The 22,200-nt window shown below is 35.7% G+C and overlaps 1 protein-coding gene across 3 annotated transcripts in view; it reads right to left on the minus strand.

Annotated features, from left to right (window-relative positions):
* LOC138176059 (SRSF protein kinase 2) overlaps positions 1-20,479 on the minus strand; it is a 99,977-nt gene extending 79,498 nt beyond the window's left edge. For 2 of the 3 annotated variants that reach the window (XM_069106808.1, XM_069106809.1), the window contains exon 1: positions 20,328-20,350. The gene's annotated coding sequence lies outside the window, so the exon portion shown is untranslated. Of the gene's footprint in view, positions 1-20,327 lie in introns of all 3 variants that reach the window. The other variant, XM_069106810.1, reaches the window with a different exon arrangement.
* Between the last annotated feature and the right edge of the window lie 1,721 nt (positions 20,480-22,200).

The following is a 22,200-nucleotide window of genomic DNA, read 5'->3' on the forward strand; positions in this document are numbered from 1 at the left end:
AATTCCACTTTAGATCATAGTTTAGAGTCAGAAAAGGCCTCAGAAGTCATCTAGTTGATCCCACAGTTGGGGAAACTGAAGTCAAGAAATTATTTGATTTGCCCAAGGTGACACTTATATCCTGTTGCTGCTATGCTTTTCACATTTAAATATTGATTTTGATCAAGGGAGATAATTCTACACAAGCATTAGTTCCTTTCTTAGTGTTCTCCACCCCTAACCTCTGCATCTCTTTGGCTAGGGTCTATCACCAAGTGTTCATTCAGCAGAATGACCAGCAATGAAGAGATTATTCCATGACATGAACTAAGTAAACAAAAGGAGAGTGTTTTAAGGGACTAACAGAATGTTGTCAAGATCTTTAAAAATCCTGCAAAAACTCAGTTCTACCACAATCTAATTAAAGCATTCAAGTATATTGACCTGCATAGTACCTGAACTTGGTACCCAATGTACCCATGGCACCCAATCCACCTCTCTTCTGAAGTTCACTATCACTGTAAAGGACATCTACTATCTTGGTTCTGTCCACTTTGCTCTGCATCAGCTCCATATAACTTTTCCCAAGTTTCTCTGAAACTATCCCTTTAATTATTTTTATAGCCTAATTATATTCTATTACACACATATACCAAAATTTGTTCAGCCACTCCCCAATTGATGGACACCCCTCTTAGCTTACAATTCTTTGTCAACCACAAAAAGAGGTGCCAAAAATATTTTTAATACATAAGATTTTCTAACCAAAAAATAAATAAGAAGTCAAAAATTGAATAGAATTTTAGAAAAGATGCATATGATAGTTACCAGGAGAGAACTGAATGAGAATAGAAAGGAATACACCATTTTTTCCAGGGGTACATAGTATCTTTACAAAGACTGATCATATATTAGGGCATAAAAATTTTATAGCTAAAAGCAGAAATATTAAATGCTTCCTTTTCAGACCACAAAGCAATAAAATTATATTTAATAAAAGACCACTGAAATATAGGAAAAAAAACTAACTGGAGACTAAACAACCTAATCTTAAAGAGTGAATAGGTTAAAGAACAAATAATATAATCAATAATTTCATTAAAGAGAATGACAATAAAAAGACAACATATCAAAACTTATGGGATACAGAAAAAGCAGTAATCAGAGGAAAATGTATATCTCTAATGCTTACATCAATAAAATAGAGAAAGAGGAGACCACTTAATTGGGTATGTAATTTTAAAAATTGAAAAAGAACAAATTAAAAATCACCAATTAAACACTAAATTGGAAATCCTAAAAATAAACAGTGAAATTCATAAAACTGTGTGTAAGAAAACCATTGAACTAATAAAGCTAGAAGGTAGTATTATAAAAAAAAAAACAGTAAAATAAACCACTGGTTAATATGACTAAAAAGAGAGAAGGTAAACAAATCACTAGTACTAAAAATGAAAAGGGTGAATACACCACTAAAGAAGATAAAATAAAAGCAATTATAAGGAGATATTTGCCAAATTATATGCCAATAAATTTAACAATTTAAGTGAAATGGAAGAATAGTTAGGAAAATATAAACTGCCTAGATTAGCAGAAAAGGAAATAGAATATCTAAATAGACCTATTTTAAAAAAGAAATTGAACAGGCCATAAATGAGTCTTCCACCAGGACCAGATAGATTTACAAGTGAATTCTATCAAATATTTAAAGACAAACTAATTTTAAGATAAAATAAATTATTTGGAATAATAGGCAAAGAAGAGTTCCTATCAAAACTCCTTTTATGAAACAAATACCTGAACAAGAAAGAATAAAAACAGAGAAAGAAAATTAGAGACCAACTTTAAAAAAAATCCAAGAAAAACAAGATTATGAACAGAAAGTCAACCAATTAGAAATGGCACCTTGAAAATTACAATTGGGCAAGGCAAAGCCAGCAAAGTTATAAGAGATCAAGAAGTAATTAAACAAAATATGAAGAATGAAAAAACAGAAGACAAAGTGAAATATTTTATAAGAAAAACAATATCTGAGGAGGCGGAGTAGAAGCACGACCCTCCCGCAGCTCCGGCTTCCACCCTCCCCAATCCATGTAAAAAGGGGACTCTAAACAAACTTTGGAGCTGCAGAACCCACAAAATGACACAGAGAGGCTAACCTCCCACTGAGAACAGCCCCGCAGGCCGGCAGGAATCGGCCAGCACAGCGCTCTGGGAGCTGAGACCAGCACCACGCCAAGGCTTTAACCCCAGGGCGGGCCTGACCAGCCGCCAGCCAGAGGGACTCCAGATCAGCAGCAGCTGTGGCTGTTTCCAGATTTATCAATACACAGATGCGAAGGACAAGGTGAGAGGCCAGTGCAGTCTGGACTTTGGGACCCAGTAAGTGGGAGTGCGTGGCTTTTACCTCCGGTACAGCCAGCCAGCGCCACTTGGCGGCTTCAGCTCCTGGCCTGCAGAGTGTAGGGGGACCAAGCACCAGTCTGAGGGTTAATCGCTCTTGCTTTAACCTGCTTGGATCTGGATTGCAGTCTAGGGTGGAGGTCCTGGGGTGTGTGTCCAGCTTTCCAGAGTGTGTGGAGACCTCAGAGAGGGCACCCATCTAATACCTCCGGCAGCTGAGAAAACCCCAGCGTTTGGGACAAAAACTCCCCTGTCTGGTGGCAGAGTCCTACTGTGGCAAAAAAGCCCCAAAGTCAAATCATTGAGTGGCAAAATGAGCAGGCAAAGGAAACAAAGCAGACAGAAGATTCCAACATTACATTCCTATTTTGGGGATAAGAAGGAGCAAGGCATGGAACAGGAGGAAATCAGTGAAGTCAGAACTCCTGCACCAAAAGCTTCAAAGGAAAATACAAGCTGGTTACAGGCCATAGAGGACCTTAAGAAGCAGATAAGAGAAGTGGAGGAAAAATTGGGAAGAGAAATGAGAACAATGCAAGAAAATTATGAAATGAGAGTCAACAGCCTGACTGAAGAAAATAATACCTTAAAAAACAGACTGACTCAAATGGCAAAGGAGGCTCAAAAAGGCAATGAGGAGAAGAATGCCTTAAAAAGTCGAATTTGCCAGATGGAAAAAGAATCTCAAAAGCTCACTGAGGAGAATCATTGCTTCAGAATTAGATTGGAGCAAATGGAAGCTAATGACTTTATGAGAAATCAAGATGCTGTTAAACAGATCCAAACAAATGAAAGAATAGAAGGCAATGTGAAATGTCTCATGGGAAAAACCACTCACCTGGAAAATAGATCCAGGAGAGATAATTTAAAAATTATTGGACTGCCTGAGAGCCATGACCAAAGTAAGAGCCTGGAAAGCATCCTCCAGGAAGTTCTCAAAGAAAACTGCCCTGATGTTTTAGAACGAGAGGGCAAAATAGAGGTTGAAAGAATCCACCGATCACCTCCTGAAAAAGATCCCAAAAAGAAAACTCCTAGGAATATTATAGCCAGGTTCCAGAATTCCCAGATTAAGGAGAGAATATTACAAGCAGCCAGGAAGAAACAATTTGAATATTGTGGAAACACAATCAGGATAACCCAGGATCTGGCAGCTTCTACACTGAGGGATCGAAGGGCCTGGAATGTGATATTCCGGAGGTCAAGGGAGCTGGGATTAAAACCAAGAGTCACCTACCCAGCAAAACTGAGTATCATGTTTCAGGGGAAAATATGGTCATTCAGTGGAATACAGGACTTTCAAGCATTCTTGCTGAAAAAACCAGAGTTGAATAGAAAATATGACATTCAGATACAAGAAGCAAGAGAAGCATTTGAAGGTAAACAGGGAAAAGAAATCATAAGGAACTTATCAAAGTTGAACTATTTTTTTTTTTAAAGCAATCGGGGTTGAGTGGCTTGCTTAGGGTTACACGGCCGGTTGTTGTTTCTGGGTGTGGTGCTGGGTGTCTGGGCCCGGATTTGATCCGGGTCGTCCCGGCACTAGGGCTGGTGCTCTTGCTTGCTAAGCCAGCTGGCCAAAGTTGAACTATTAACATTCCTACATGGAAAAACAATAATTGTAACTTATGAAACTTTTCTCAGTAGTTGAAGGGATTAGAGATATATATGTGTATGTATATATATATATATATATATATGTCTTTATATGAGGGTATGTGGGCATATGAATACATATGTGAATGTGTGTATATACGTTTACAGGTATACATAGATAGAGGGCACGAGACCAATTTAACAGGAAGGGATGATACTTAAAAGGTGAAATTAAGAGGTTAGAGGAATATAATGAGAGGAGATGGGGAGAGACAGAGTGGGGCAACTATCTCATACAGAAGAGGCAAGGGAAAATGGTTACAATGGAGGGGAAGACAAAAGGGAATGGGTCAACCTTATTCCTATTGAATCTGGCTTGAGGAGGGAGGGAAATACACACTGAATAGGGGATCTCACCCTCCAGAATAGGGGGGGAAGGGGATGTGAGGGGGGATGATGGAAGGGAGGGCAGGCTGGGGGGGAGGGAAGTTGGAAGAACCCACTTTTGAAAAGGGACAGGATCAAAGTAGAGAATAGAACAAGTGGGAGGTGGGATAGGAGGGAGGGAAATATAGTCAGTCTTTTACAATACATCTACTATGTTATTGTTTTGCATTAGCCGCACATGTACAACCTATACTGAACTGCTTGTCTCCCCAGTGGGTGTGGGTGGCAGGGGGGGAAGGGAATGAATCTGGAATTGAAAGTTTTAAAATCAAATATTCAAATATATGTATATATATATATGTGTGTGTGTGTGTGTGTATATATATATATATTATTATTAATACCATCTTACATGTTATTAAGGGAAAAAAATGTACACAGGCACTGAGGCATAGAAATCCACTGGAAAAGTTTAAACGGGTATGGGAGAAAATATGGGAGAGAGCAGATTGGAGGTGGGGATATTCTGTGGGACTGCTGTTTTGGGGGGATGGGTGGGGGAAAAACGGGGAGAAAATTTGTAACTCAAAATCTGGCGGAAATGAAGGATGTAAATCAGAAGTTAATAAAGCATTAAAAAAAAGAAAAAAAAAGAAAAACAATATCTGAAGAATAGATCAAAAAGAAAAAACATAAGAATAATCAGACTACCTTAAAGCTATGATCAAAAAAAGAATATTGATGCAATGATACAAGAAACAATTAAAGAAAATTGTCCTGAAGCATTAGAACAAGGGGGGAAAGTAGAAATAGAAAAAAAAATCTACAGATCATCATTTGAAAGAGATCCTATGAGGAAAACTTATAGGAATATTATAGTCAAATTCCAAAACCCCTAGTTCAAGCATAAGATATTAAGCGCAACAAGAAAAAAAAAATTTAAATATGATGGTTCTACAATTAGAATCACACAAGACCTAGCACCAAAGATACTAGAGGATCATAGGTCTTGGAATGCTATGTATTGAAGAGCAAAAGAACTGGGATTCCAGCCCAAAATATCATACCCAGTAAAGTTAAGCATGATCCTGAATGGAAAAAAAAATGGACATTTGATAAACTGTCAGACTTTCAGAACTTTATTAAAAAAAAAAAAAACAAATGAACTTAACAGAAGACTAGACATACAAGAGTTAAGAGAAACATAAGATATACACTAAAGACTGATTACAAGGGATTCAATAACTACAGACTGTTTACCTTTTAGGAACACGTAAAAAAGAGTAATTATTTTATATAAATGAGGTGTGAGAGGAAGAACTGACACAAAGGAATTAGATAGGGGAGGAGGGCTGGTAGTTCTGGTAACCTACTTTTATCAGGAATATGTTTAAGAGAGAACAATACATATATATTTAGAAGAATGTAAAAGTCTTCTAAATTCAGAAGAAATAAAATGGCAAGGGGGTGGGGGAGAGAGGATAAGGGAGAGATCTCTAGAGGGGAGGGTGATAGAATAGGGGAGGGATCCTTGGAAGGGGGACAGGGTAAGCTAAGTAGTAGGAGGGCAAGGTAGCAGGTAAAAGTAAAGCAGAGGAGTCAGGAAGGATAGGAAATAAGAGATATGTAGAAACATAAAAACAAAGATCAAGACTAGAATTTGTTAGGGAAAATATTCGTTTATGTAGGTATGTACGTATGTGTGTTTATATATATATACATATATATATATATATATGTGTGTGTGTGTGTGTGTGTGTGTGTGTGTGTGTGTGTGTATAAATATCTATATGTAAATAGATCCGCATTTAACTGTAGCCTTTTCGGGGAGGGGAAGAAAGGAGGAAAAGAACAAAGTAAAAAGTACACAGCAGAGAACAAAAGAAAACTTAAAAGAAACAAAAGATGAACAGTTCTCAACACAACATGTAGTATTTATCATACAGACTTTCTTGAAATGAAAATTTATCAGTATATATTTTGAATCCTCTCATGTTCTGCTATGCATATGGCATGTTTTTTTTTCTTTTCTTACTCTGTATTTAAGTTTCAATATTTAAGTTTATGCAATTTTTTCTTTTACCCATTCTGTATTTGAGTTTTGGTGTTTGAGTCTAAAAGAAAAAAAATCTATAGGAATATGAGTCATTCCCCAATTGATAAATGGTCAAAGGATATGAACAGGCAGTTTTCCGATGAAATCAATCAAAATAATTTACAATCATATGAAAAAAGTGCTCTGGATCAATACTGATTAGAGAAATGTAAATTAAAACAAACTTGAGGTATTATTTTACATCTATCAGATTGGCTAAAATGATAGAAGGGAAAAACAAAAAATGTTTGACAGGATATGGAAAAATAAGACTATAATTCATTTGTGGTAGATCTGTGAGCCGATCCAACCATTTTAGAGAGTGATCTGGAATTATGCCCAAAGAGTTATTAAACTGTCCATACTCTTTGACTCAATATCACCATTATTAGGTCTGTTTCCAAAGATGATTAGGAAAAAAGGAATAGAACCTATATGTTCTAAAATATTTACAACAGCTCCCTTTGTGGTGACAAAGAAATAGAAACTGTGGGTATGGCCATCAATTAGAGAACAGTTAAACAAGTTGAAGTATATATGTTCATGATGAAATACTACTCTGCTATAAGAAATTACGAGCTCAATGATTTTAGAAAAACAAGGAAAAACTTACACAAAATAATGAAGAGCAAAATAACCACGAGAACGCTATATAAAGTAAAGCAATATTGTTTTAAGAATAACTGTGAGCAAACAAGTCATTCAGACTATTACAAATACCCAAAATGACTACAAAGTTTCTATGAAGTCAGAAGATGCTATCTATATCCAGGGAAAGAACTGATATACATACATACACACATACATTTGTGTCTAGTGGTAGCCATGGGAGAAGAGGGTAGGGGGTGGGGAAGGAAAAAAGTTACATGATAACTTTGTTGTATATTTAAAAGGAATAGCAAGTTATACACCATATATCTGCAGTTTTAGGTGTAATCCTCTTTTTTTCTATTCTCCTTTGTTATGGAAATGCTTGTTTTATCTCTTAAGTTCAGAATTTTTAAAAAAAAGTAAGATCTTTTCCTCTTTCTTTGCTTTCTTTAGGGCACAGGCCTAACAGAGGGACTACTGTGTCAAACGTTATGCATAGTAGTGACTTTTCGAGTATAGCTTCAAATTGCTTTAAAAACGATTAGAGCAATTCACAGCTAGCTCTACCAACAGGCATAAATGCAACTTGTTTTCCTAAATTTCACCAACATTTGTCATTTTTGTTTTTTCTCTTTGCCAATCCAATTGGTGCAACGTGGAAATTCAAAGATGCATTAGTTTGCATTCTAAAAGTAATTTGGAACATATTTTCTTTCACATGTCTGTTGATGGGCTGAATTTCTTCCTTGGAGAACTGCATGTTCATATCCTTTGACCATTGAAGTAAGGAACCATTCCTATTCCTATACAACTGAATCACCTTGTACATATTGGAAGACCTTTATCAATAAGGAAGACTATATTGGAGACTTTTATCAGTAAAACTTGCTTCAAAGATTTTTCCCTTGGTAACAATTTCCCCTCTAGTCTTAGCTTTATTGAATTTTCTTATGCAAAATCTTTTTAAATTTATGAAATAAAAATTCTTCATTTTATAATCTGTCTCATCCCTTCACTATAAAATTTACTCCTATCCACAGATTTGAAAGATAATTTCTTCTTTGCTCTTCTACTTCCATTATAATATATCTTTATATCTAAGTCTTGTGTTCATTTGGAGCTAATCTTCATATTTGGTTGAGAGGAGTTTGATAAACTTAATTTCTGTGAGACTACTTTCCAGTTTTCCCATCAATTTTTGTCAAATAGTGAGTTCTTAGATGTAGTCACGTGGTGTATCAACAACTAAGCTATTAGACTCTTTTGTTTTTTATGTTGTAGATTTAATCTGTTCCACTCATCAACCTATTTAAATAACAAAATTTTGATAATTATTGATTTCTAGTATAATTTGGGATGTGGCACTTCTAGACTCACTTCCTTTTTCCTTTTTCTTTTTCAGTATTTCCCTTGAAAGTCTTGACCTTTTATTCACTTTTTCAAGCTCTACAAAATAATAATTCTTTGGTAGTTTTGTATGTATTGAGTAAGTATTTTAGGTAGTATTGTCATTTTTATTATACTGGCTCAGTTCTACCATAAGCAACTGATATTACTCCAACTATTTTAATTGATATTATTTACATAAAGAGTGTTTTGCACTTGTATCTTTATAGTTGTTCTATGTGTCTTGGTAGGTAGATCATGCCAAGTATTTTATATATTTTGTAGCTATTTTTAAAGGAACTTCTATATTCTCCCACTGGGTTTTGTTGGTAATGTACAGAAATGGTGATGATTTATGTAGACATAGCATATATTACAATTTTGCTGATGTCATTGTTTCAATTAGATTTTTAGTTGATTGTCTAGGGTCCTCTAAGTAAATCAGGATAACATCTGCAAAAAAGAATGTGTGTGTGTGTGTGTGTGTGTGTGTGTGTATTCCTTTCTTCTTTGCCTATGTTTATTCCTTCAATTTCTTTTTCCTGGTCTTATTGCTATAGGCAACACTGTCAATATATTTCACATATTACTAGTAAAAACTGACATGTTTGCTTTACCCATCATCTTAAAGGTCTCCAGTTTAGCCCCATAACTACACTGCTTGTCAAATTAAAAAAGGATCAACTTATTCCTATATTTTCTAGTATTCTTTTAAAGAAATAGTTGTAGTACTTTTTCAAAACTTCTTCCTGTATTTGATTTAATCATGATTATTTGTTGTTCTTGTTATTAACAATTAACAAATAATTGTGTTTATGGTTTTACTAATACTGAACAAACCTTGTAGTCCTTGTATAAATCCAACCTGGTCAAGGTGTATAATCTTTTTTATATGTGGCTAAAGCCTCTTTCCTAAGATGTTATTTAAATTTTTTGGGTGTGTCATTAGGAATATTGGTATGTAGTTTTCTTTCTCTGTTTTGACTCTGTTTTAGGTATCAAAACTAATTTGTATCACATGAGGAATTTAGTAGCCCCCATTCTTTTCCTATTTTTTCAAACAGCTTTCGTAGTACTGGAATTAATTGTTCTTCAAATGTTTGATAGACTTTGCTTGGAAAACCATCTGGCCCCACTGTTTTGTTTTGCTTTTCCTTTGAGAGCTCATTTATAACCTATTCAATTTCTTATTCTTACTGGATAAAATCCTCTACTTCTTGTTTTATAAATATGAATATTTTATATTTTTGTAAACATTCATCCATTTCATTTATGTTGTCTGTTTTACTAACATGCAGTTGGGCAAAATGTTTCTAATAAATTTTCTTTATTTCTTCTTCATTTATTGTGAATTCTTTTTTTTTTTTTTTGCTTTTTTTGGAGGGGGGGAAGGTAGGGCAATTGGGGTTAAGTGACTTGCCCAAGGTCACACGGCTACTCTTGTGTTAAGTGTCTGAGGCCATACCCAAACTCAGGTCCTCCTTTTTTCCCCAACTGCATGCCCAATCTGTTGATGTCTTCTTTCTCTCTTTTGTGGAAGAAAGTGTTTAAGGATGGAAATTTTCCCCTAAAGACTGAGTGCATCCTAAAAATTGTGGCTTATTCTTCCATTGTTATTATTATCTTTAATGATAATCTCTATTTTTTTGTTTCTGTGAATTGTTCTTTGAATCATCAATTTTTAGGATAGAGTTATTTACTCTCTTAATTTAGTTTTTAATCCTTTAAGTCTTTTATTGAATCAATTTTTATTATGCCTTAGTCAGTAGAGCGTGTGTTTAATATGCTTTCCTGCGTTTGAGAGGTTTTAATGTCCTAAAACAGTCAATTTTCCTAAAGGTGCCATGAAAAAGTGAGAAATTTGTATCCTACTTTCTATTCCTATTCAATAATGACCAAATATTTATCAAATCTAACCTTTCTAAAATTCTATTTAGATCCTTAATTTCCTTCTTGTTTAATTTTGGTTCAATTATTTAGCTATGACAGAGGTACACTGAGGTCCCTCAATCTTATACTACACTACACTATACAATGTTTCCTATCTGTACTCCCTTGCAACTAGGTGGGTTTTTTCCTTTACATTTTTAGATGCAACGTCATTCGGTGCATACAAAATTAAGACATGGCATTCATTGTCTTTGATACCTTATAGCGTAATGAATTCTCCCTATCTGTCTCTTTAATCAAGTCTATTTTTGCTGTTAACTTTTCTGAAAGAATAGTTGTTATCAATGCTTTTAAAAATTTCACTGAAGCATAAGAGATTGTGCTCCAGCCTTTCAGGTTATATTCAACATTCCTTTGTGGAAAACTGACATATTAGTCACCCAACAAATGTATTAGGGCCAGAGAGTACACTAGAACAATCAAAGCAAATATCCTACTTAAGAGAGCCAATTAACATCTTTGGTTCTAAATTTTCTCATTTTTAAAATAAACAGCCTAACCAGATGACCTTCAAGGCTCCTTAAAACTCTAAATCTATAATCCAGTGATGTTAAAACACAAATATAGCAGATTAAGACCTTAAGGGGGGCAGCAAAAAGGAAGAGAAAGAAAATAAGATTTAATGAGATGTAAATAAATGATGAGATTAAAACAAAAGGAGGCCAAAGGTGCTAGAATAATAAACCTAACTTACAAAATTCCATGATCTTAGCATAAAATTTATCTTAGAATGTAAGTTCTTTGAAGGCAGGAACTATTTCACTTTTGTGCAATTAGCAAAGTGTCTGGCACTTAAATATTTCTTCACTGATCATAATGCAGAAATAGAGGAGTTATATTTACTCAAACATTCCGACACATTAATTTTAAGAGATACGTATCTATCATTCCCGAATTCCAATATATTTTCCTAAAAAGAACATCTGTAAAAAAACAAGTGAAAAGGTATTTATTCTGTTGAATTTCAGCAAACACAGCAAGTCTTCAACAGCATGTAAATTTCAGAAGCAATCCCCTGATATGAGTAACTAAGTAATAACATGATAAGAATTAACATTATCAAGAATTTACAGTAAAATATCTATTAAAAGGCATGAGAATAATGACTACATAAATTATGTCACAAGTTTTCAGTTTAGTGTGTATTACTAAATTAGGTAACAATCCCAGCAAAAATCAATGTTACTGTGCTGAAGCTATTAATAGTTTCAATTAGTTTTTTAATTTATTATCTAGGATTTTCCATGTAAACTATCCTATCATCTGCAGAATGTCTCTTTACCAATGCTTACTCCTTTGATTTCTTTTTTTCTTATCTTATTGTTAGGGCTAGTACTTCTAGCACAATATTGAATATTAATAGTGATAATGAATATCTTTGCCTTACTATTGATCTCTTGGAAATGTTACTGGCTTATCCCAATTATATGTAAATCCGGCTCCTCATTTTATATACACTCTAAGAAAAGTTCTGTGTATTACTATACTTCCTGGATTTTTTAAAAGAAATGGATGTTATAGCTTTTCAAAACCTTTTTCTATATCTACCAATATAATTATTATTATTATTATTATTATTATTTTGCTTTTTGGAGGGCAGATGGGGTTAAGTAACTTGCCTAAGGTCACATGGCTATCGTGTGTGTGTGTGTGTGTGTGTGTGTGTGTATGTTGTCTGCGGCTGGATTTGAACTCAGGTCCTCCTGACTCCAGAGCCAGCACTCTATTCACCATGCCACCTAGCCACCCTATAATCATTATTTTTTATGTTTTTGTTATTAACATGGTCAATTATGTTTACATTTTTCCTAATAATGCACCAATCCTGAATTCCTGGTATATTTAGCCTGGTTACTATATATATATTCAATCTTTGTGATATTTTGCTATAGTCTCCTTGAAATGTTATTTAAATTTTTTGCACTCATATTCATTAGGGATATTGATCTATAGTTTTTTCTCTGTTTAGACTGACTGGTTTAGGTCGTAAGAACATACTTGCATCACAGAAGGAATTCAGTAGGTACCCTGAATTTCTCATTTTTTCAATCAATTTATGTAGTAAATTATTAGAAATATTTTTGGGGTGGTTAGGTGGCACAGTAAATAGAGCACTGGTCCTGGAGTCAGGAGGACCTGAGTTCAAATTCGGCCTCAGACACTTAATGCATACTAGCCATGTAACCCTGGGCAAGTCACTTAATTCCAATTGCCCTGCCTTCCTCCCTCCAAAAAGAAAATATATATATATTCTTTAAGTGTTTAGTAGAAATCACTTGTAAATCCATCTGGTCTTTTCAAAATTTATTTATGTATTATTCAATTTACTTTTCTGAGACAAGGTTAAGTACTCCTTTTCCTCTTCCATTAATCTGGGCAATTTATATTTTTGTTAACATTCATCAATTTCATTCATATTAGCAGTTTTACTGGCACATAATTGGGCAAAATAGTTCCTAACAATTTCTTTTATTTCTTCTACATTGGATGTAAATGCAGCTTTTTCATTTTTGAAACTGGTAAATTGATTTTTTTAATCAAGTTGGCTAATAAATATTTTATTCATTTTCCCTCAAAACACCAGCTTCAAGTTTTATTTATTAATTCAGTAGCTTTTTTGCTTCCAATTTTGCTAATCTGTCTTTTGATGCTGAGTATTTTTATTTCAGTGTTTAATTTGGGATTTTTAATTTGTTGGTTTTCTAGGGTTTGGGTTTTGGTTTTTTTTAGTTGTATATGCCCAGTTCGTTGAACTGCTCTTTCTTTTACTGAAGAAAGTTTTCAAAGATACAAGATTTTGCCTAAGTACTGCTTTGGCTGCATCCCCAAATTTTTGGTAAATTTGTCTCATTTTTTGACATTTTAAAATGAAATACCAATTGCTTCATGATTTCTTCTTAGACCCATGGATTCATTCTTTAGGATTAAGTTCTTTAGTTTCCAATTAATTTTTCACCTTTACTTCAAAGGCATTTTATTGAATGAATTTTTGTTGCATAATGGTCCATAAAAGTGCATTTAATGTTTGTTTTTCTGCATCCATTTGTGAAGGCTTTTGACCTGATAGCATGGTTAATTTTTATGAAGCTCTCATACACAAATTATTAATAGGTATATTCCATTCAACTCTGGGAAATCTTCTTCAGAAATCTATTACATTCAACTTTTTCTGAAATTTTATTCAGGTTCTTGATTTTTTTTGGTTATATTTATCTACGTCTGGAAGGGTTAAATTGAGGTCCCTAAATATTATACTTCTACTGTTTCTCTCTAATTCATTCAACTTTTCCTTTAAGAATTTAGTTACTATGTCATTTGGTACAAATTATACACACATACACACACATCATTTAATATTAATTCATTGTCACTGGTACCTTACAAAAAAATGTAGTTTCACTATCTCTTTCAATTCAATCTATTGTGTGTGTGTGTATGTGTGTGTGTGATTTTGTTGTTGTTGTTGGGTTTGGTTTTTGGTCTGAAATAAATCTGAAATCACGACTGCTACCCTAGTCTTTTTTAATTCAACTGAAGCCTAAGAGATTCTGGTCCTGCCCCTTATTTTAACTGTGTATCTTTTTGTTTCAAGTGAGTTTCCTGTAAACAACCTACAATTAGATTGTTTCTAATCCACTCTGCTATTTTCTGCCACTACATGGGAATTCTGTTTAATTTTGTTTTAATATTTCTTTATGTCTCATGGAGACACTGGATTCTCTTTCATTAATTCTAAATTTCAGGGAATTTTTTGGGGGGTAGGGTAAGGTTTTATGCCTCTCGTTACAAGCTGTTAGTTTGCTTTTCATATCTTTATTCCATGGTTCTGATTTCTTTTTCCATTTTTTCCTCTACTACCCTCATTCAGTTTTTAAAATGATTTTTAGCTATGTTTTTAACTCATAGTTAATCCATTCCAAGAATGCAAGTTAGACTCATGTCCAAGTTGCAGTTTTCTTTGAGGCTTTATTTTTAGCTGTTCTCCAGTCATTCTATTCCAGATTTATTGCCCAAGTTTTCCTGTTACTATGACAGTTCATTAAGGTAGGATTTAAATTTTTTTTTCGGTGATGCCAAAGTGATATGATCCATAGAGAAATCTGTTCACTGCACTGTTGATCTGAGTTCTGCAAATTTCTGAGACAGATCTGGGTCTGCACTTGTCTCTAGCTGGGAATTTCACTTTTTTTCCTTTTTTTTGTTTTTTGCCCTTTTTTTTGGAGGGGGAAGGCAGGGCAATTGGGGTTAAGTGACTTGCCCAATGTCACACAGCTAGTAAGTGTTAAGTGTCTGAGATCACATTTGAACTCAAGTCCTCCTGACTCCAGGGCTGGTGCTCCATTCACTGTGCCACCTAGCTGCCCCAAGTTTCATAAGATTGTTACTGGACTCAGCTATTGGGAGGCTGTGCAGGTTCAGGGAAAATGAACTGAAGACTGCCATTTGATCTGGGATTTCTGCCCTGGCTTTTCCACTGTAGGCTTCAGTTCGGGCTGTTGGCTTATTGCTCTGCTCCTGGAACCAAATTCATATCATATTGTTCAATTCTGAAGTTATTCCTTGCTCAGCACTCAGTTAGGGCCCATGGTAATCCTCTCTGGCCTCCCTAACCCTCACCCCTTGGGGTTGGTCCCTTCCTCAGAGTCCAACCTGGTCCTGGAACTAGGTAGTAGGTGACAGAGCTGCTAGATGGCACCCATTACCCCCCCCTGCCACGTGCCAATTCTGAAAGCCACTTAAGCTGTCTTCCTCCCCAGTGATTCCTACCTTGCCCAATCTCAGTGTGTAATCCTGGCCTTCTTTCAGTCACTAGGTTCAAAGTATTCTGTACATGGTATTCTCCAGACCATACCCAATCCCCAATAACCTTGCTACTTTTCAGCATTCAGTCTGGTACATTTTCTAGATCTTCAATGAGAAAGTATGGTGAGGGAGCTAGACTGTACTTCTTTCTGCTACTATACCTCTCTGGGTTCACCAGTTTGTGAGTATGAATAGAGAATGGAACAGCGGAGGAATCCAAGGATTGAGGTCTGTCAAGAGTAAAGTAGTGACAAGATGTGGGCCTGGGTTTTTAAAACAGAGGACAGTTAAGAGTGTTCCTGTTTAATTGTTTTTCAATCGTGTCCAATTCTATATGACCTCATTTGGAGTTTTCTTGGCAAAGATACTGGAGTGGTTTTCCATTCCATTCTTTAGCTCATTTTACAAATGAAGAAACTGAGGCAAAAAAGTGACCTGCCCAGGGTCACACAGTTAATAAGTGTCTGAGGCTGGATTTGAACTCAGGTCATCCTGACTCCAAGGACAATACTACATCCACTGTGCTACCTACTTGCACCAGTATAGAATGGTAAGGGCTAACTACTGTGTTAAGACTGCATAGAGAAAAAAGTAACATCAGAGCAGGGATAACACACTGAAACATTCTGAGAGGTAGAGGGTCTGAGGATCTCAATGAGGGCAAAGAATAGACTTAGGAAAGGTGACATTTAAAGATAATAATACAAGATTATGATTTGGGGAAATGTCATGGCTTCTACCCTAATTGTACATAATGTACATAATGAGATCTAGTGTGGAATGATTGAATGAAGTATTAATTAAACATCTACTATGTACAAAGCACTTGAGATACAAATAGAAAAGTAAGACAATCTCTGATTTCAAGAAGTTCTAATCAGAGAGAAAAAATATATGGAAAGATTTCATCTACAAGTCAAATGGAAAGGTCCCATGGTCCTTAGGGTACAGAGGCAAAAGAGACATTAGTGCATTTTTCTAAAGGCATTAGAAACAAAAATTTAACATTTTCTGATGTTGAACCACTTGACACTGATTTTGGTGACAAAAACTTTCTGTATTGGGTTTTCCATAGGTAGGGCTATATCCTATAGATAGCACCTATAGGAATAGTTGTCTAGACAAAGGGTGCTTCCCACAATGATGCTTGTTTTTCATAGCATTGGAAACATTAATATTTCCATTGCTCTTGGGTACAGGGTCCTAGAATGTCTCCATCGAGGTATAAAGGGAGAGGAGATGGTGGCTAAGGTAGTGGTAATATTTTGACTGTCCTGGCACATGTGGCCTCCTGTCTTTCCCTGTCAAGCCTCTGGATGCCTGTTCATGTGGTACAGTGGATAGAGCAGTACACCTAGAGTCAGGAAGACTTGAGTTCAAATCCAGTCTCAGATACTTAAAAGTTGAATGACACTGGGCAAGTCACTTAACCTCTGTCTCAGTTTAATCATCTATAAAATGGGGATAATAACAGCATCTACTTAACAGAATTGTTGTGAGGATAAAATGAGATAATATTTATAAAGTATATTGCAAGCCTTAAAAGCACTATGTAAATGCCAGCTAGTTTTCTTCTGTTTTTCCAGGTAGGCTAGCTTATCTGCACTGTGGGTAGCCATTGGTTGGGAGTTGGTAGGGATGGCTGGACCCTTCACCACAGAAGCCACCTCCCTGGATGGTGGCTGTGAGATTGGAAGCAGGTGGTGTGCCACTTCCATTCTTAGAACTCCTGTACTTATCTGCCTGTTGTTGGCAGCTGGTCATTAGTTACTGGTTGTTGTTGTGAGGAAGGTCTGGATGCAAGTCTGGTGGTTTGGAGGACACTGATATTGGGGAAGTGGGTTCTGGTATGTCTCTATCGGGGTCACAGTACAAATGGTGGCAGTTTGACTTGCCTGCCACTTTCTGCTTTATGTCTATCTCTCAGAGTGTCCTACTGCTTCCGCTGGGCTGGGTTGCCTGCCCCACAGGCAGCAGTTACTAGGCAACCAGTGGGAACAGCTGGTGCCTTCTCCACAGGATGTATCCTCTATCCAACTCTGTCATTCTTCTAACTCAATAAACTCTAGTGGTTCCCTATCATGTCCAGAACCAAATACAAAATCCTTTGTTAGTTATTCAAAGCTCATTACAACCTAATCCCACCACCTCTTTCTAGTCTAGCTAACCTAGTTGGCTAGGATGGCCAGCAAAGCACTATCATCATGGGGAATGTCAAGGATTGATGAGGACTAGTGGGTGGAAAGGGCAACTAGGTGGCACAGGAGATACAGTGTCAGCCCTAGAATCAGGAGAACCTGGGTTCAAATCCAATCGCAGATACTTATTAGCTGTGTGGCCCTGGGAAAGTCACTTCACCCTGTTGGCCTCAGTTTGCTAATTAGTAAAAATGAGGTGGAGAAGAAAATGGCAAGTCACTCCAATATCTTTGCCAAGAAAACTCCAAATGGGGTCACAGAGTCAGACATGACAGAAACAACTGAACAACAAGTAGATGGAAGTAATAAAAGGGAGAGATCCAGGAAGAAGGGTAGTATGGTCAGTCACTATAGAAAAGGAATTCCAGAAGGCAAAGTGGAAGGTTGGGTAAGGTTGGAATGAGGTGAAATATAGTTAAAGAGAGATGGGGGTGGGGGACAATACTTTGCTCCTACATAGCTGCTAATGGGTGAAAACGATAGGGAGAAAAACAGGAAGAACCATAAAGGTAGTATATAAAAGGGCATTAGATGAATTGTAAAGTTCATAATTTCTAAGAGGTGTTGAAGGGGGCATAAATGTCCTGTGTGAATCTCCAGAGGTGATTCATGTACTCTCTGTGGCACCCTTATTTTGATGGCCTTTTGCCCTTTGAATCCACAGTCTCATGGTTTTCCCCCAACTTCTATGACTGCTTCTATATCTACATTCCAATAATCCAAAGCTCCAGGCTCATATTTTCAACTACCTGTCATATATTTCTATCTAGATATTCTTCCAGTCCCTCCATATTTCAAATATGAAATTAATCCTCTTGTTCCTGCCCCCCAAACTATTCCAAAATTGTCCCTTCTGAAGCTTCTCGGTTTTCATTAATGGCACTACTATCTACCAATTCTTGTAGTACTGGAATTATATTTGCCTCATCCATCTTCCTCATTATACATGCATATATATCTATATATACATCCAATCAGCTGCTAATCTTTGTTAAGTCTACTTTTATAATGCCTTTCCCATTCAAACTCTGTCATTTCTACTTAACCAGTCTAGTTCAAGCTCTTTTATTTTCTTAGATTATTGTAAAAAAAATCTCCTGACAATTTTCTTTCCAGCCTATGTCTTCTGCATTCCACCCTTCATATTAGTTTCCAAGTCAAAGCAGAGATCAAGTAGTCAAGTCAAACTTAACTACTCTTCTTTCCACATTTTTATTTTGACATCTGCAATCTCCATGTGTTTAAACATACTGCCCTCTGTTCCTGAAATGGACTCTACTACCTCTGTGCCATTTGGGGGAGGGGGCAGAGGACAGTCCCTCCTATCCATTAAGTCACAATTTAGATGTCAACTTCATTTAACTGGAAAAAAAATTCACCAACAATTCTAAAAGAAACTGATTTCTGCTTCTTCTAATTTCTAATAGCACTTTGTGTGGACTTTCCTTTACACTAACCTTAAATATCAGGATTAACTGTGTACATATCTTCCCCCACCTATTTCAGCTTGTAAGATCCTTGAGAGTTAGATCTGTGGCATACCTATCTTATATTGTTAATGCCTAGCCCACAGCAGAAACTTAGTACATGTTTGGTGAGTTAAATAAATGAGTATGTTCTGTATACTTTGCAGGTGACCTGTGTACTAGGATGGATTCTAATCTTGGGGCATTTCTTTTAAGTTTCTCATCTTTTTACTTCATAAGGAAGAGGAAAGTTAAATGTTAACTGACTTAATTGATTATCTAGTAAATGTGGGGAATCTACCATTTACTCAGAAAGTATTCTCATTAGATAAGAATAGCCTGGACCTAGAATAATGCACCAATAGTACAGACAATCAAAACTTGAGCCAAAAATTAGAAAAATCAATTATGTACTGAAGCTTTCTTAAGACAACTGAGATTTGAACTAGAAGATATAACTATCAAGTTAACTATTCATTCTTATAAATTCTCCAAATTCTCTCTCGTCATTTAACAACATATCTGGACAACTTAATATTGGTCCTACTCACAGAAATGCTAACACTGACTTCAGAATTAATATTATGCTCTCAGTTTTTATAGCAAGACGGCTAATATAAGAAAAGTTCTTTAAAGAGAGTTAATTTCTGCATCTTCTGGAAAACTGTAGTTGAAATACTCTCATATATTATCATCAAATTCCTTACTCAAGGAACACATGATAAAACTCTCCACAACTTTATTTCCAAGAAAAAAACTTTTCTTGACAAATTTATACATTTTGGAGGAAGAGAGCAAATTTTGAAATACAAAATGTTTCCCTTTGTTCCTTAGCTATCAGGAAACAATGAAGCAAATTCAATGCCCAACCATAGTAATTAGCTCATTTCAAGTGTTGGGTAATGGTTACTTGCTCTACTCCTATTATTATAGGGTTTCTTGTTTTTCTCTTTCTTCTTGTTTATATTACTTTTCACTGTGTGTCATGCCAACTCCTTTTAAAAACAAGCAGGATATGTATGCACATAGAAACACATAAATACCATCTCTGCTTTGCTCTAATCTTCCTTTACCTCTTTTTTTTAAGTTTTAGTTTGATTATTAGATTGATCAAGAATAGAAAAATGAAGAGCTAACAGGGGAAAAGATATTATATAAAGAGGTTCAGAAGTTTAAGGAAGTCAAATGTATATTCTCATTACTGATTACATCATTTCTAGAAATAATGTTTTAAAAGCTACATAAAATTGAACATAGAATAAAGCACTATAAAAAAGTTATTCTACAAAGAACAAGAAATATTCTTAGACTTCCAACTGATGCTAGAACAGGAAACCTAATTTTAAAATGTCAAAGACATTTACTACAGAACACATAACCCAACCCCCATCAAATTTCTCCTTTACTGAAATATAGGAAAACAATTTTAGACAACAAATATTATAAAATTCAGCATTTCATATTTGAGTTAACCTTTGCAGTAATCTGCAGGGTCTTCTTGCTCTTCATCATCAGATCCCAGAATTTCCTCTTCTGGTTCTGGTGGTGCTGGTTCTGGTAGAGGTGGTGGTGGAGGTGGTGGTGGTGGAGGGGGTACAGAGGGAGCTTTTTGTTGCGGCTCCGGCCTGAAAATATGAACAATATGCATATTATTTATTCATGTACACACCTGGAAGTTGATCAAGAGCAAAAAAAAATTTAAACCCTACCTAAGAATTATGAGATGTCACTGGTAACAGTTTTGGTGTAAATTCTGTGGTTTTGTAGTGATTTTTTTTTTTCACTGAAAAGCTGAGATCCTGACAAGCTATCAGAGTCATAAAATTTTAAGAAAATTGTTCTACAGCATCAAAGGGTACAAAAAAATTTGACTCTTACTGAAGGAATTGACTCTTAAGGATGATAAGAGATTCTTTGAAGAAGCTAGGTGGTACACTAGATAAGATCACCAAGCATGGAATCAGGAAGAAGTGAGCTCAAATCTAGCCTGAGACACTTACTAAATGACTTGTCAAGTCACTTAACCTGTTTGCCTTAGTTTCCTCAACTGTAAAATGAGAATAATAATAGCACCTACCAAACACAGTTGAGGATCAAACTGAGTTAATATTTGTAAAGCACTTAATACAGAGTCTGGCACAAAGTGTGCTCTCTCTCTCTCTCTCTCTCTCTCTCTCTCTCTCTCTCTCTCTCTCTATATATATATATATATATATATATATGCTTATTCTCTTCTGTTTCCCTTCCCCCCTGCTGAGAAGGAATCAGTCCAAATAAAGTTACTAAAATCCAGGGCACATGTGCTTTTATACACACTTTGGGAGTTCGGGGTAGGGGGGAAAGGGGCAGGATACGTACAGACAAGGAAATATTAAAGGAGTAAAGCCAGAGAAAGGCAAATGGGGAAGTTTATGTGGATGAGACAACAATAGAAGAAACCCAGGATCAAAATCAGCAGTCTGGTAATCAGGAATGTACCAGTCACAAGTGACACCAGAAAGGCTGTCTGAAAAGAAGCTGTATCCCCGAATTACAATCTTTTAATGAATACACCTAGAATGTGATAGTCACTTCTACGTTCATATTTAAAAGGTAGGGCACATGTAGATTCTGGGACATATTAAGGAGAATTTAAACTCCTTGTACTTAGAAATTGTTTCTTTTTTTGGTGTGGCTTTTTTTTTTAATATCCTAGGGCCTAGCACAGAACCTGAGAAATAGGTGCTTTATAAAAGTCTGTTGAATAAGTATGGAGGGAACCATAAGCAGAACTGACATAGTCAATTAGAAACACTCTAGAATGTGACAGTCTGATGCTATATCAAAACCGTTTATTTCTAATCAATTCTATTTATTCATGTGGGAATGAAACTTCCATAATTAAAGTGGGAAACATCTTGAGGAACTATGGAGTTCAGGTTAAGTAACAAAAGGACTTGGATGCAGAGCTAGAATTTTATCTCTTCTTTGAACTCAATGTTGGAACTTCAGAAAACACAAGAGATAGGGGAAATGAATAGGGGGCTATGGAGATGAAATCAAAGAATGAACTTAGTATTTCTCAACCAGAGTTAGCAAACTACCTTTTCCTATCTCCCAATGCATACAACTCAGAGTTACAGGCTGAGTCAGAAAAGGAAAACAAAACAAGACAAAAAACTTTTTGCTCTGACAATTTTCCCTCCCCCCACCACACACACACTTATCTACAATTCTAACCCACATTTCCCCAGTCTTTATGCTAATCCCTTCTTTCATAGGGCCCTCTGTAATCCCACTCTATAATCAGTATGTAGCCCTTCAGTTTAGTCAGATCTCTTTCATTAACACACTATTTTAAACTCAT

This window comes from Petaurus breviceps, unplaced genomic scaffold (genome assembly GCF_028583685.1).
Source record: "Petaurus breviceps papuanus isolate PSGF00001 unplaced genomic scaffold, PetGlider_PUasm1.0 80, whole genome shotgun sequence".
NCBI classification, from domain to species: Eukaryota; Metazoa; Chordata; class Mammalia; order Diprotodontia; family Petauridae; genus Petaurus; species Petaurus breviceps.